The sequence below is a fragment of the Temnothorax nylanderi genome, unplaced genomic scaffold (assembly GCF_030848795.1).
Source record: "Temnothorax nylanderi isolate EJ_2023f unplaced genomic scaffold, tnyl_v1.0 TNYL_tig0002_pilon, whole genome shotgun sequence".
NCBI lineage: Eukaryota > Metazoa > Arthropoda > Insecta > Hymenoptera > Formicidae > Temnothorax > Temnothorax nylanderi.
In genome coordinates, this window is record NW_027249064.1 from 2,076,125 (window position 1) to 2,091,203 (window position 15,079).

Here is a 15,079-nt window from a genome sequence, read left to right on the forward strand (position 1 = left end):
TATCTAAATACAAGGAGGTTAATATCACAACACGCGCTTTATTATTCATGATCGTCTGGTTTTACTGGTGGAAACTTGGTGCGATCAGTTTGTACAACGTGCACGCTGATGCCTATCGATCGGTAACTTTATTCCAACTCAGCTAATGGAACCGTGGGACGTAATTCGGCGATGTGACATAATGTTAACCAAGCACGCGTATCTTATTGAGAGACCGCCGTTTCCGGACAGCCCGGATAATGAACTATAATTACGTAAGCCCAAATATTGCTTTAATTACACATGTCACCCGTGCACAATGTTTTCGGGCTCCTCATCGTCATGCCAACTTTGTCGATTGATAGCGTCATTAGTATTCTTCGTAACGCGCTATCCAAGAAATTCTCTCTCTCTCTCTCTCTCTCTCCTCTTTAACGACCTGTCCTATTACCGTAATTTATTAACTAGCGGAATATGCTTATCCCTACGCGCTTCGAAATATTCGTCCTGATTCGCTCATTTGTTTACGCCGTACATTCAGAAGCAGACTCCACAATTTTTAATTGCACCTGCAATTGTTCGTGATACGCTGTTACGGATATTCTGCAGCTCGTTTTGACGTTGCATTTTTAATTATTAAACTATTTTGACGACTGCTCGCATTGGCCTGATAAAAATAATGGCAGATACCAAGCTAATAAATTGTATACAATTTATTCGGGAGAATCAACGTTCGTTAATTGATTCTTCCGATTTGCCGTACGATATACGTCGCGCGCTCGAACAATATTTTCCCCGTTGAAATTGCAATACTTTTCCTCGGCTCCTCACATACTAACAATAAGTCACTCACGAAACAGCGCGGCGGCGCTCCGAAAAAGTTTATCGTTAAAACGTTAATAAATAATGTATGGCGCGTGCGATGCATAATATTGACGACACGCGACGGTTCAAATCCGATTTGCGTTTGTCATTGACTATTCAAAATAACAATCTCGAACACGTATATGTCCCCATTTCTCGATGCATATATACGACAATCCGTGTAAGTGGCAAATTACTAAACCCAATAGTCGCGCCTGATATGCGTTCAATAATTAAGTCGGCCGGCATTACGTAACGTAGCTATGCTATAATAATCGCGTCTACGATTGAGGGCCGCTCGTGTGTAATTCGATATGATTATTCATTGCGGCAGGTGAATGCGACGGCAACTCCGCCGGTGATTAAAATAATTGGGAGCCGTGACCGCACGGCATCGAATCTCCGTTACAACCGAGTAATAATAAACACTTCCACATCAGGATTTTCGAGAAAAACGCTTTCGTCCTCGGAACGTTCCGTAAAACATCCCGGTCCGAGAGTTATTATTCGTGGCGGGCAATCGTAAACCAACCCGGTCATTGGCGATATTATGCTAATGACAACGTTCATCCGGTCTACTCTTATCGGTGATCTGAACGTTCACGCTCGTTTTTGTATAAAGTTTCTGGAATTTCACACTTAGGAGAATCGGCCGTAAATTCCGTCAAAGAAATCAAATAAGACAATTCCTAAAGTGTCCAAACTCTAAAATCGTACTAAGCGCTATTGCGTTTCTAAATAAATAAAATTTTTTAAAAGTATGATTATATTACTTATAATAAAAAAATCATTTATTAGGATTTTGTAGTTATTCGTTTGAGACTATCCATTTACCATGTATTCATTTAATTGTAAACATGAGGCTTTATCAAAATACCATAGTATTAAAATTTCACAATGTTATCTATAGTCTATGTATTAACTTAATAATAACAAACTCGGTAATAATTTTGTATATACTGGCCAATATTACTATACTGGCAATATTTTTCTCATGCTGCAATGCATAACCCAATATAAGTAATCTAAAAAAATGTCTCTCGACTGGACCCTTCACTATCCATACATAAATACTACAGCCTTCTGTAATTTAACGAATACTAAAAGCTTGGCCATATTTTTTTCCACGGTCCGAAACCCGCCCGCAGAGCGCATCAATTATTGATGGAAATTCGGCAGTTGCCAAGTTTTCGAAATAAATTCGTAAACTTCGTCGCATGCGCTCCGCGAGCGTTGTAATTTATCTACAAGCGTCTCGAGACTTCCCCAAAATATAATCTTGATTTGTACTCCGGTTGCGACGGTTGATCGTTGTTTTCCAATCAGAAATTACGCGGGAAGAAGGGAGTACGCAACGACGACGCGAATTGGGAGATCCGAAAGAGTTAGAGGAGGCGCGTTTCTATCGACGTAATTCGATAAACGAGTGCGTTGATAGTCGGCTGGGATGGTTGGAAGGCAGGCAATTGGCATCGATACTTTCGATAGGTCGACGCGTGTACGGCACCCTGATCCGGTTCGTTTCTCCGAGTGCTTCTACAGCGCTACGGTTCGGTGCAGGACGAGGGAAGGAGAGAAAGCGAGGGTGTGAGGAAGAGTACGGTGGAGGGGATAGGGACGCCGAGGTAACCGTGGAGAACACTCGCGGGAGACGATAGCGGGGGAGGTTAGCTACGGTAATTAGTGAGAACGTATCGTAATTAGAGAAAATGCCACGTTTAATTGCTAATTGAGTTTCTGGCTGATGCGAGATCTAATTTTAATCACCTAATTACGTGACTACAGGCTGCGGGCTACGGGCAGCCGCCACCCTCGACCTCCTGCGAATGTGCCTGGCTACTGTGGCGTTCTGCGGCCGTATAAGTACTCGTCTAGTCGAATTGTAACGGGTGATACGCCACCAGTGCTGGTTAAAGACCGGAACATTTCACGGAACTCGGCCGGAAAGCCAGCCGCTCGTAACGCGTGTCATAATGCAGAATATATTCTTCGGGCTTCAGAAATTCCGTGTTGACGGCAGCCCTTTAATCCTTTCTCTCGTCTATACTCATTAAATTCCATGCCAAAATCGTTGCACTTGTAGGAACATTAATATTATCAAAGTATTAGAATAATATGTAAACATGAGTCATCTAAGATTGAAAGAAAGAAAGAGAGATTTTAATCTTAACAATTGTCGTCCGACAGAAGTACAATACAGTACTGAAGGAACGAATCTTTCAAGTATATTCTCGGGGTGGAAAGTATGAATACCGCGCGAATTAACGAAGGTTCCGTGGGAACACGGCAGGTTGCTCCGTTTGTATATCGAGACACACGGTATACGGGTATCGTAACTTCCAGTCAGCTTCCTTCGTACGTGTACGTACATTTGAAGCGAATACGGGGAAATGTGGTTAGAAATTACATGCCGGGCGCTTATATACAGCGTACGGAGCGTGGAACAGGGGCTCTTATTAACGCGCGTATTAGCTATGCCGACTCACCCTTCTAATCTATACCCGACCTCGCGCCACGCGATTATTGGTTTCACGCGAGGACGGGTAGCTACATTATGCCTACGGGCTGATGCTAATTTCGGATACGACCGTGTTTCTAATCTGCGGATTCGCCGGTCTCTTTATTAACAGATTCTCGGGGCAAACGTTGACGAGCACAGAGTATCTTTATTAATGATTATACTCAATGATATAATACTCGATGATGATTCCTCGAACTTTATGCCTGTCTAATTTAATCCTTCCTTTCATTGCCCTCGTTTATCTTGCTCCCTCCGTTATGACCGTTATATTACAAAAATGCTAAAAAAATCTACTTTAGATTATCAAATAAACAATCGGATGTTTTGAATGTATCTAAAAATACACTTGTTTTACTCGTTAAAGTATGTAGTAACGATATATTATGTACAACAATACGTTAGCCTACAATTATTATGCAATTAAGATATTATCGGTCGGATATGAACGCGTGTAATGTATACATGGTTAACCGAATGACCGGTAATAAGCGGCGTCTAACGAAGATAATTCGCTTACCATGATTCCATCGTCGTTCATGGAAAATATACCGAAATTTTAGTTTACCTTAAAAGCCTTCACTTTCCCTCAAACGTCCCGGGTAATGACATTGAAAAATTACATTAGAGACGATGAAAGGGAGTGCGGGATAGAGTTCGTGTTCGCCAGAGTCGACGGCTCTTGCTTTTCCTTCCATTTAAAATAAAAATGCCGCTATCGCGCGCGCGGATCGAAACTTTCAATTCAAAACTCATCTACCTACTCGATTTCAATCGATTTGCCTTACTAGGCTGGCTCTTATAACCGTCGAAAGTCCCATATTCCAGAAGAAAATCTTACATCCCATTAGTTTATTCTTTGTATGCTGCAATTTTTATATTATATATATATTTTATTTCTTTAATTATAAAACTCTGGTAGATTTAATGCCGGATCATTTTATCTTCAAATAATTGTAAACTGATTATTAAAGAATTTTACAGAAATGACGCATCGTTAAAGATAATAAGAAAAAAAATTACCTTTATATGTAGTACAAGCTTCATATTTTAAATGAAAATAAAGTCCAACACGTATTGTGTGCAACATAAGGAAAAATATTTAATTATCAGATATTTCTCTCTGATTACCCGATACAATACTTCTATATGTAACAGATTAACAATAAATAATCAACGGTTCATAAAAGAAATAATCTTCAAAGAAATAAAATGCTGTCAAGACAGCTTTAAACAATTACTAATTTCAAGTTAAGTTCCATTATACGTTCGTTCCGACCGTGCCAGCTTTTCAGTGCCGGTCAAGCCGCCGAAAGTCGCCAGTTCACAAAGCACAAACCAACTCGCTCGTCGACACTGAGAGCCCGTAATTAAAAATGTCAAAGTAACGAGGAGAGACCGTCTAAGAATTGTGGAATCCTCAAGCACCTTATTCGCGCATGTACCCCGTCGGTCCTACTTTCCAGACAAAATGCCTTCGTGATCGATAGGCCATGCCCTGATTAAGGAGCCTTAGCGCAATTATGATCAACTATACATGATGCATAAAAGCCAAGTCAGATTTGAGCGATATCAAACCTCGCGGGACATTTTGCTTCTTCGAAGCGTATATCACTCATAATTTTTTTTACTTTAAATGATCTATTGCTGATTTATTGTTGAATGATCTATTCCAACAGATATCTTCTTTGGTACAAATTTTAAGATAAAACAATATTCTTTTTATATTAGCTTGAACACTTGTTGTCAAAAATTCAATGTTTCACGTAAAGCGTCTCGGGAACTCAAGAAAGATAGCCATGAGATATCGAACGAGATACCCGCGACAATGTCGCTCGCAAAAAAACGGCAGCTCGTCGCACATTCCCATCTTTCTCCCCGTGCGCGCGCTCTTAAAGTGGATGAAAAACAAAAAAATGGAACGCCTTATATTGTACGCCGGTGAGACTGCGACTCAAAGGCTTAGAGCTTTGTACGTGGCTGTGCCTATGTGCGGCCACAACGGCGCGAAGGGTGCGCGCGAGGGGACGGCGCGGCGGTGGTTACTACACCGTGTATGGCCGCGTGTACGTGCACCCTCGTCAAAGAGGCGGGGTGACGGAGGGGAGAAAAATACACCTAGCTACCTCGTTCATTTTTATCCCCTAAAGCAATTTCAGCATTGTTTTAAAATAGTACTTAGCAGGGTCATTGTATTATGCATGCGCCCTCGGTCTAGTGGACTGCGCTGGTGTGCGAGAACACTTGATTCCTCGCGCACGTGAGCCTCGCCCCATTGTTAACTCAGAAGGAGCGGCCGGCGGTGGGGCACGGCGGGGTCGGAAGAGGGTAACAGAAGGGATTTTCTTGGCCAAGATTCTTTTTTTTTTTTCACGGTGCTTACTTTGCTCATGAAACGCATCGCGCAGATGGATTTAGCGGACGGATTTAGCGCGGCTTCCGGGAAAGTTCAGGATGACTCGACCAAGTTGATCAAATAGAGATTTGAATATTTCACGTTCTGCAATCGCATTACATTTACTCGATATTGTTACTTCGATAAGATTTACTCGGGTTATCTGCTTCTCGCATAAGCGTTCGCATTCTCGACCGCGACTTTTTGACTTGCCCACTGGCACTGCCAACGAAGTCGAGTATACGATTATTGTCTGCGATCTGGTAGTGGAGCGACTGCCTACTCGACAAAGCAATATTGTATTCGAAAGAGAGCACCGCTCGGCAAGACTCATGCCCGCGGTAAGGTTCCGAGGACCCTCAAGAGAGATAAAGGTTTGCATATACTTTACGAAGCACATATATGCTGAAATTTCTATGAACCGCAAAAATTTTGTCCATCGCCTAATAAGATAGGCCGACGATGTTACGTCAATACACCTTTCGAAAATTTGGTGTGTTGCATAACTTGTATCTTAAGTTTATAATTAACGATTCTTCCGCAAAGAACTTTGGGTCTTTAACTTAAATTTTGATTAAATCCGAATTACACAATGAGCCAAATTTTATTTTTATTAACCACTAATTATGTATTTGTTATCTCAATCGGCGTGCATATAATGAAAATTCATATTTGCGATATATTAATTCAGGTGCATTTTATAGTCATGCATTTTATAGTTATCGAGATTGCCAAAAGCATACGTCAGAGCTTAGCGGCATTTTCAAAACTACGACGTTAAGTACATGGTTGGGAGCGCGTGGCCAAAGGCGCTGGAACAGCTCTCTCGCGTTCATTGTTCGTCGCCTACATCCCTTACCGCTCGAATTCCACGTCCCCTCCGTCGTATCCCTGCCACCCTCGGCGAATCTCTCGCCGACCAGTCATGCTCCTCGCTCTCGTCTCATCGCCTGCATAGCGACTTCGCGAGGGGCTCATTTTCATTAAGAATTAAAGTTGAAGTCCGAGGGAAAAAAGTTTCTATTCGCCTTTTCCATGCAAATGAGATCGCGCTATCTCGCGCGCGCACGAAACTATCTCGATTCAAGCTAATGCGGAACCGCGAGGATTCACCGACCCCGAGATAAAAAAAACTTTGTCGGGATCTTCCAGGTTCTGGACGTGAATCATTAGCGAATCACCGCGTCGGGTTGTGCTCACTTTTCTTGATTAGTCGAATGAAATAGATTAACCCGCTCGCGGATTAAGATCCCGTCGCTAATTATTTAGTTGAGGACACGAGAGATGTGGATAATACGCTCGAATACTAACGTTGATAGCGCACTTGTTTCTTGAATATCTTAAGACATCCTCCAAATGGACAAATTGTCATCTAAATCGCGCTTGTGTATATCTCAGATACGCGACGAAAGTTAATTAATTCACTTAGCGAACAAAACGACAGTATCGACGCTAGTAATACTCGTGGAACAATTTGAAGAAAACGGAACTTAAGCTTGCATGATGCTCGCGTAGCCGCGCCATGTATTTCTCACTTCGGCGTCATCTGTAACGCCGATAATTAAGCGACTGCTCTAATGAATCCCTATTCGCATGACTAATTTGCGCGGTAAACTGACTAAATAATAATCCGCGATATTTCTCCCCGGGGGAAAGCCTGGCGCGGTCGGTTGACTGCACCATATTGTGAAATATATCGGCAAAGCATATTATCGAAGTGATCCCGTATCGAGTCTAAAATTTGACAGATCAATACATCCAGTATTCTTCAAGAACGGCCCTCATTTTACGAATGTTTCCGCGGCAACCTATTTCTGCCAATCGTCCATCCGACAGAGCGAGCTAATCGTTAATATTTCGCTGAATATCGTGAATACATTGCACTGAGCAATGTATGCAAAAATTACATCTATCAAGTAAACCGTGACGGACAAAACTGAAATTTCGATTCATGTTACGCTATCGGCTCGCGAAGTTATATTAGCAAACGACTTCAACAATCAAATCTAAAACCATAAGAACGCAAACGCTTCGCACAGGGTTCGACTTCAAAGACCGCATCAACGTTTAATTAACTCTCAGCCGCGAAATGAGAAGACGTAAAACGCGGGACAAAGCGGCGCTTGAATTGATGCGCCGCTACACTTTTGGCGCTGAATATTTTTCTACATGCGATTCCCGTGGCTCGACAAAACGACCTCATTCATCCGGTCCATTAGCCTTGAGTGCGAGCATATTTTTCGGCGAATTCCGAAAGCGTCCCGGCACGCCCGCTCCCGCCGCCCCCCGAAATGAGAGACCGTGACCATCGACGTAGCGCATTTTGTTAATTGAAATCGTTTCATCGATCACGAGCAACAAATAGGCCCTTTACGCAATGAGAGAACAGAGAGGAGGCGTTGTTGCCTGACGAGGGTGGGGAGGGTACCGATGGTTACGCGGACATATTTAGGGGTACTTCAAGCTCGTGACAAATGCTCCGGCGTCACGAATCGTTTTCCTAGGTATCGTATAAATTAATAATTACCCGACGTCGCCATTATCGGAATTAATGCCGCCGATATTATGTCGGTTGTTTTCCCGATAATTCACCGCGAACGTTGATACAGTTTGATCAGAAAAATCATAGGATCTGGACGCGGCGCAAGTTTTGTCCTGTCTCGCCCGCGCTCGCGCCCGCCGACCGATTAGACGCTACGAATTTTCGGGTGGTTTCGCGAGCTTCTTGATCAAATCAAATCGGACAGTTTTTGACGGACGAACCGACGCGCGACTCGCCCGCCAAGCCCGCCGGTTATTTAATATTCGCTTGGCGCGAGGTGTCAATAAAATAACGATCTCCCATCAGAGTGTCACGAGAGACGAGATAAATATGGGTATTTGAGCGCGGCAGATAATGCAAACAAACCAACGGTGAGTTATGTTTCCCGCTGTATATACGGTTTGTCCGCAATTGCGATACGCTCCCCGTTAAATTTGCTTTGAATTACCGCCGATAGTGCGACATGGCCCGGGTTATTATTAGTCCGTGATTCGCGTACGGTCCATTAACGTGACCTTGCGGCATCAATCCCGATCAGAGCCTCTCTCCGAAGATCTTCAACCGGTTTCGACATTCCTTGCTACGAACTTTTTCTCCATGCGCTTCGCTCTCCTCTCTCGAAGAAACTTGGACCAGAAATATACCTTAACTCTGTTTCCTAAATCTAATTTTAGGTGTCTATTCCGAGAGTTTCGTAACGCGCACGTGTTAATTTTTAAAACTTTACATCTATTTTAATGTGAGATAGCTTAAAAGAAATTTAAACTTTTTTATAACAGCCTAATTCGCATCGATGTATATACTCTACAAACTCTAGTTATTATTGCTTTATACTTCTTAAACGAGAACGACCGGCACGGCGTGGCGCTTTATCGCGATGTGAGCCTAATCCGACCACGTAGGTAGATAGGCGATAGCCAAGCTGTCATGATAGCATCGAGCTCGATGTCTTGACGGTGAGGAGCAGGATGATCTTACGATCCACGATGTCAAGTGATTACAGCTATTTTGTGCCACTTGTACTTATTAGGGGTGATACGCCAGTCCGGGCGACCATTATGAGTGCCATCTGAATCTCGGCCTCTTGAATGCCTCCATTTACCATTAAGCACATTACTATTATCCTATCACGCGCTCACTCGGCCAAAGGGACTTCTTTGGTTTGGCCATGATGCACGAAGCCATTTGTGCAAAGTGGCCGTTCATTACTAAATTATGCCGGTTTTATAGCATTACATTAAACCCAGCCTCGCCGTGCCGTAGGTACGGACCTTCGAAAAAACTCGCGTTGAGCGGAGGGGGGGAGGGTTACTCGTGCGAGTTTTCGCCATTCTGATTTTTTTTCTCCCCCCTTTCTTTTATTTTCCCCCTCTCTATCTCTCCCTCGTTTTCCGTAAGCGCATCAAGCGCACTGTGGACTCCCAAGCGTTTGTTTCGAGCACGCGGCCACTTAGCTCCCTCCTCTAATAACCGCAACACTGTTACCGACAGTCGTGTCTGTAATGCGCATATAATTAATGATAATAATGCGGCCGCGAGCGCGGACTACATCGCTCCGCCTGGTTTTTGTCCGTTGCACGATACGCTCCGTAATGAACCACCAAAGATGTCAGAACCAGTTCTGTATCTGCTTTCGGTCGCAACATCGTATACGAGTCTGTTAGATTACAGATGCGAGCATTTACCCGTGATTCAGCCGCATAATGAACATCGTTGAATTGTCACTGAAGAATATTTATAGCCGTTTGATACAGGCACTGGCAAGAGAACGCAAATTCTAGCAGGATCGACATTAGAAACGCATCGATGATTCGCGCATTAATGAGATTGTTAGATATAAAAATATTAAAAACTTTGGATTTTTTAAAATCAAAAACATGCACATGTAACCGCTACAGATCGTATTATATCATTACGTATCTAATAAATATAACTGTCTCTTACATTGGCGCTTTTATTTTATATCCGAAATAATTTAGTTTACAAACTATTATTTCTCGAAACGAATTTTACGGGTTACACTTTAATTACATCTCTCTCTGTCTCTCTCCCTTCTCTCTCTCTCTCTCTCTCTCTCTCTCTCTCTCTCTCTCTCTCTCTCTCTCTCTCTCTCTCTCTCTCTTCGATTTTAATCTAGTGTAGCAACCATCGCCTGCGCGAACAATGCGATACACTCGGGACACGCGTACTCGTAACAGCGTGTACTCAATATTTCCATTCGCTTCGAACGTTTCACTTACGAGACGAGACGATCCCGGCCGCTCGTGGTGCGCTGGGACCGTCGAATTTTTCGTGCTGCCCAGCAGCGTGCATGCCGCGTAGGATGCTTTGGGTACAAAACACGTGTCGGTAATTCAGCACAAACAGTCGCCATATAACTTTTATTTGCAAGATCGACGAGTAGCCTGATTGCAATCAGGCAAACGTGACCGAAAAATCCCAACGTGCGTTTCATATGGAGACCCAGTTTCGCCAGCGGCGACGCACTTTATTTCCTCCCTTTCTCTATAGCTTTATATCGCGTAATACATACTTTATGCCGCGGCATTAAGGGGTGCCGCTGCCCCTCTCCCTCCCTCTCTCTCTCTCTCTCTCTTTCTCTCTCTCCTCTCGGACACGTACGACCAGCTCGTATTTGAATATGGGCTGTCCGCCGAAGATAACCAACGGCCTAGCGGACCATCCCCTCGCACCCTGACGACCACAGTGTCCGCCGGGGGTGCGCAGCAATGATCCAGCGGCTTTTAATAATATTTCCGAATTTTTTTCCTGACTCGTTGCCGCGGCTCATAGACGATTCCCTGTGACATTTTTTTGCGCGGTACGCTAATCCCAAAGTATTGCGCTCTTTTTGAAAGCGATTTGTGAAATATAAATAGACGGTAGCGCATCGAAATGACTTTTGCTTGTGTCACACGGTTTAGCTCGCGGGAATATCTGAATTTTTTCGCTCGTCCCGGATGCTATCTTTGCATGACCTTTTCCATTTGCTGGCCCTCGTAAAGCTAAGTATAGCATGTTCGCGATTTGTCAGCAGTATTTTTAAGTTGTATGTGTGTGTGTGTGTATGTATCTCTTAACTTCATATATACTCATGTACTTACATACGTATTACATGTCTGATATTATTTTTTCTTGAACCCCCGTTACTTCAATAAATAAAATTCGGAAATATTAAACTTTAATAAAATAAAAAATAATATTGTATCACTCACCGATATGCAGCGGCGGAGTTACGTTGCAACTGCGTTAAACTGTAAAACAGAAATATATGTAAATTATAGCACAACGCCCTGAATAATTAATATCTAAAAGAATAATCGTTGCTTGCATAAAATTATTATAAGTAATTACTTCTGCGAGTAACAAATGAAATAAAAAATAATAATTTACTCACCCGATGATTGCACCGCCGCGGCCGTCGTCCGAAGCCTCCCAAGCCTCCTCCTCCTCCTCCTCCTCCTCTCATTGTCAGATTCGTTCGTTGCACTCGCACAACACAACACCTGCGAAAGAACAGTTAATTACGATAGTGTGTAAACCAAGACGGGATAATCGCACGACACTTCACATGCACTCCCGACGTGTTAATGGACAAAAAAATAACATGAAATAAATAAGGCGCTCTATGATTCGTTCGACACGCGCGAATTAAAACATGGAACTCACGACCGCGGATTTCAATAGATCGCAAATACCAAACTTATGTTACGCAGTTGATAAATATTAAAACATGACCTTAATTACGAGTGCATTCATTAATTGATTGCGATACTGCTCGATTCTCGAAATCGATTTGTTTCATGCGACGTTCTTTTTATTACTGACAAATTCAAAAATGACTTTGGCACCAATACGAAATGCGTATTAATAAAGTTTTACGTTAATCGTAACAAGACGAGTTAAGATTCAATCGAAAATATACGATCAAAATTTAATATTGCAAACGAGATATATTTTAAGTACCTACATTAATTCAATGAGATACACGTATAAATAAACGCTCGATATCTGTTTCACGTTACTTGAATCACGCGATCCGCGTATTATTCCGCGCTCTCAATCCGAAAGTGATGAGCAAATTAACTCCAAATTACGTCTAAATCAGCGAAAAGTTCAAAGCGGAATGAAAGACAATCGAATCTAAATGCCGTTACAGGAATTATTATCGCCCATTAAATGCCGCCCAGTAAAACCATCTTAATACAGTAATTTATATTTATAGTTTAACCCAACTTATCGCCTCGATTCTGAAATAAAGTAAATAAATCGCGCAAAAAATCGCGCAATAAATCGTGCTCACTTCGACAAATAACCAAATGTAATTAAGCGACAATTCGTCTCTATCGCGAGAGTTACCTATTCTCGCGGGCTTGTAGTCACTAGGAACAATCGAGTTCGGTGTCTCCCTAGTACCGGACGCGATCGCATTGCGATGGGTAATGAGGCGACACACGGAGCGGCTTATCAACCTGTAAACTCGAATCTTGCCGCGCGAATGATAACACGGCGCGCGTGGCGGCCTTGCGTACGACGTAACGTGCTGTTACCAAAACAAACACCAAGGCCGTAAACACAAACGCCAGCCAGCCTCGCTTCCACGAAATATTTAACAAGTTATGAAATAAATGTGCGCCGAAATATGTACGTCCTGCTTCTTCTATCCTAAATTAATTTCGATAAATGAGCCATTGCGTACGTTTTGCGCTTTATTCTGCAGACTCGTCTAATAATAAGATAATAACTTTTAGCGTTTTGTTCAACTGAACTGATGCGCATTCTTATTTTATTAACCAAATCGAAAATTTGTTTGTCAATTAAGATTCAAGTAATAACATTCCTATTCCAAAACGCTGTCGAATTAATCATAGACGATAATGAGGGTTGTCTACTAAGCTATCAAAGAGAAGCGCAAAATTTGTTTTACTTATTAAAATTAATTTCAAATACAAGAACGATATATTCGATATTACTTATTTCGTAGAACGTGAAATATTTCGTAACGGTGAGACCGACTCTGGTGTTATAGCCTTGGTGTTTGTTGGGAACGTACGGCGCACGCAAGGCCGCCGCGCGCCGTGTTATTATCATCGACGCGACGACACTCGAGCCCATAGGTAGCGACGCGAAGCCGCTTCATTCCCCCTCATTTCCCCATTGGAACGCAAGCGCATCAAGTACCATTATTTCTTACGAATAACTAGCGAATTATCGCAGTAACCCCCGCGATTGACGACTGTCGCGCGAACGTATTAAATCGTGAGAAATGCATGCTGTGTCTCAAGACAAACTTCATTTGAATTTCTCAATCGAATCGCTTTTGTGAAATAAATATCGCGATATACATATGTCGAATATCAAATATTGCGTTAAATAACGATCAGCGTGTCAAATTGATTTATTTATTAAGTCATCAAGCCAAGTTTCTCAGCACGCGGTTATAAATATGGATCTTAAACTGTGCTAAAATTTTCGTAAGTTAAATGTACCAATGCCGGGACACTTAAGACCTATGTCTGGACACCTTTATTATTTTAGTTTTCAAATAAGTATAACGCAAATTAAAATCAAAGATAAAAATATAATACACGAAAAATATTTTTATCTTTGATTCTTTGATTTTAATTCGCGTTATAACTTATTTAAGGACTAAAATGAAAAAAATGTCCAGACATAGATACGCGTCCAGGCATTGGTACATTCACCTTACTTAGGATATTTCGTGACGGCATTACATAATCGATCGCACCTATGTCGGAATCTCAGTTAGTCTCAATTCCCGCGAGACGCGTTCGATATTAATAAAAAAAATATTCGATTCAAAGGGAACCCGCCATCACACGCGGCTACGAATAAAAGTTTGTCCTGATATAAAGTCGGCTCGATTAAAAATTATTTTAGTTGCAGGAAATGTAAACTTTTATTTTCGCAAAAAAAATTGTAATTCCCGCAACAAATCTCATCGGTCGTTTCAAATATATTTCGCTTACGGCTGCGCAAATATTTATCCATCGAATCTAATTTTTCTGATAAGGAGGCTATCGGGCAAAATATTTTTTTCATTATGCATTTATTAACCGTTCCTTTGTTTATTAATATGACGTCTATGGAAAGCTGCAAAACTTACTTTTTTATCTTATATCTATGCACCTATCGCTTGATTTTATACATACGTAACAGTCACGTAGCAGTAGAAAATTAGAACCTATCGTTAAATTTAACTACATTTTACTGATAACTGAGTTAATATATACATAAAAATACCTTGGATATATTTGTACTGAAAACAATACATTTATACAGCGTGAAATAAAATTTTGATTTTTCAACCGGTATTACATCAGTTTTTATTACGATGACATTTATTGAGCTATAATTTACGGGAAAGAGACAGATTCGGCTATTCATTGTAATTTCGCGTTTTCTGCTGCTGTTTATCGCTCTATCGTTTTTAAACACTGTTACAGGTTCGCCGCATAATGTAAGAATAAGAGAGTGGCCCCGAGTTGCACTCAGGGGAGTGAAACCACACTGCGGTTCGTTCCAAACGACTCTTTGCAGCCTGCCGACCGCTTCATTATCCCTAAAACTACGGAAAGGCGTACATATGATCGTTTCATTCGCATACAAAGTGAGTCTCCGCGTTCTTATGGTTATTTATCGAGCCGTCGACCCGCGGAAAATCCAGGCAGGGGTGTCCGCCGACAAAGGAAAAAAAAGCGTTGCGTATGTGTGGCGCGGGTCGCCGCCATTTCTGATTGAATCCAGGCTTGGAGCTTAT

General features: G+C 42.1%; 2 long non-coding RNA genes across 2 annotated transcripts in view; one reads left to right on the forward strand and one right to left on the reverse strand.

Moving 5' to 3' along the window:
- LOC139768963 (uncharacterized) overlaps nucleotides 1–15,079 on the forward strand; it is a 510,605-nt gene that overhangs the window by 277,295 nt on the left and 218,231 nt on the right. The window lies entirely within an intron of this gene.
- The window catches only part of LOC139767939 (uncharacterized), a 92,910-nt gene continuing 89,532 nt past the window's right edge, over nucleotides 11,702–15,079 (reverse strand). The window contains exon 3 of the long non-coding RNA XR_011717248.1: nucleotides 11,702–11,804. This is a non-coding gene — a long non-coding RNA (uncharacterized lncRNA). The remainder of the gene's footprint in view (nucleotides 11,805–15,079) is intronic.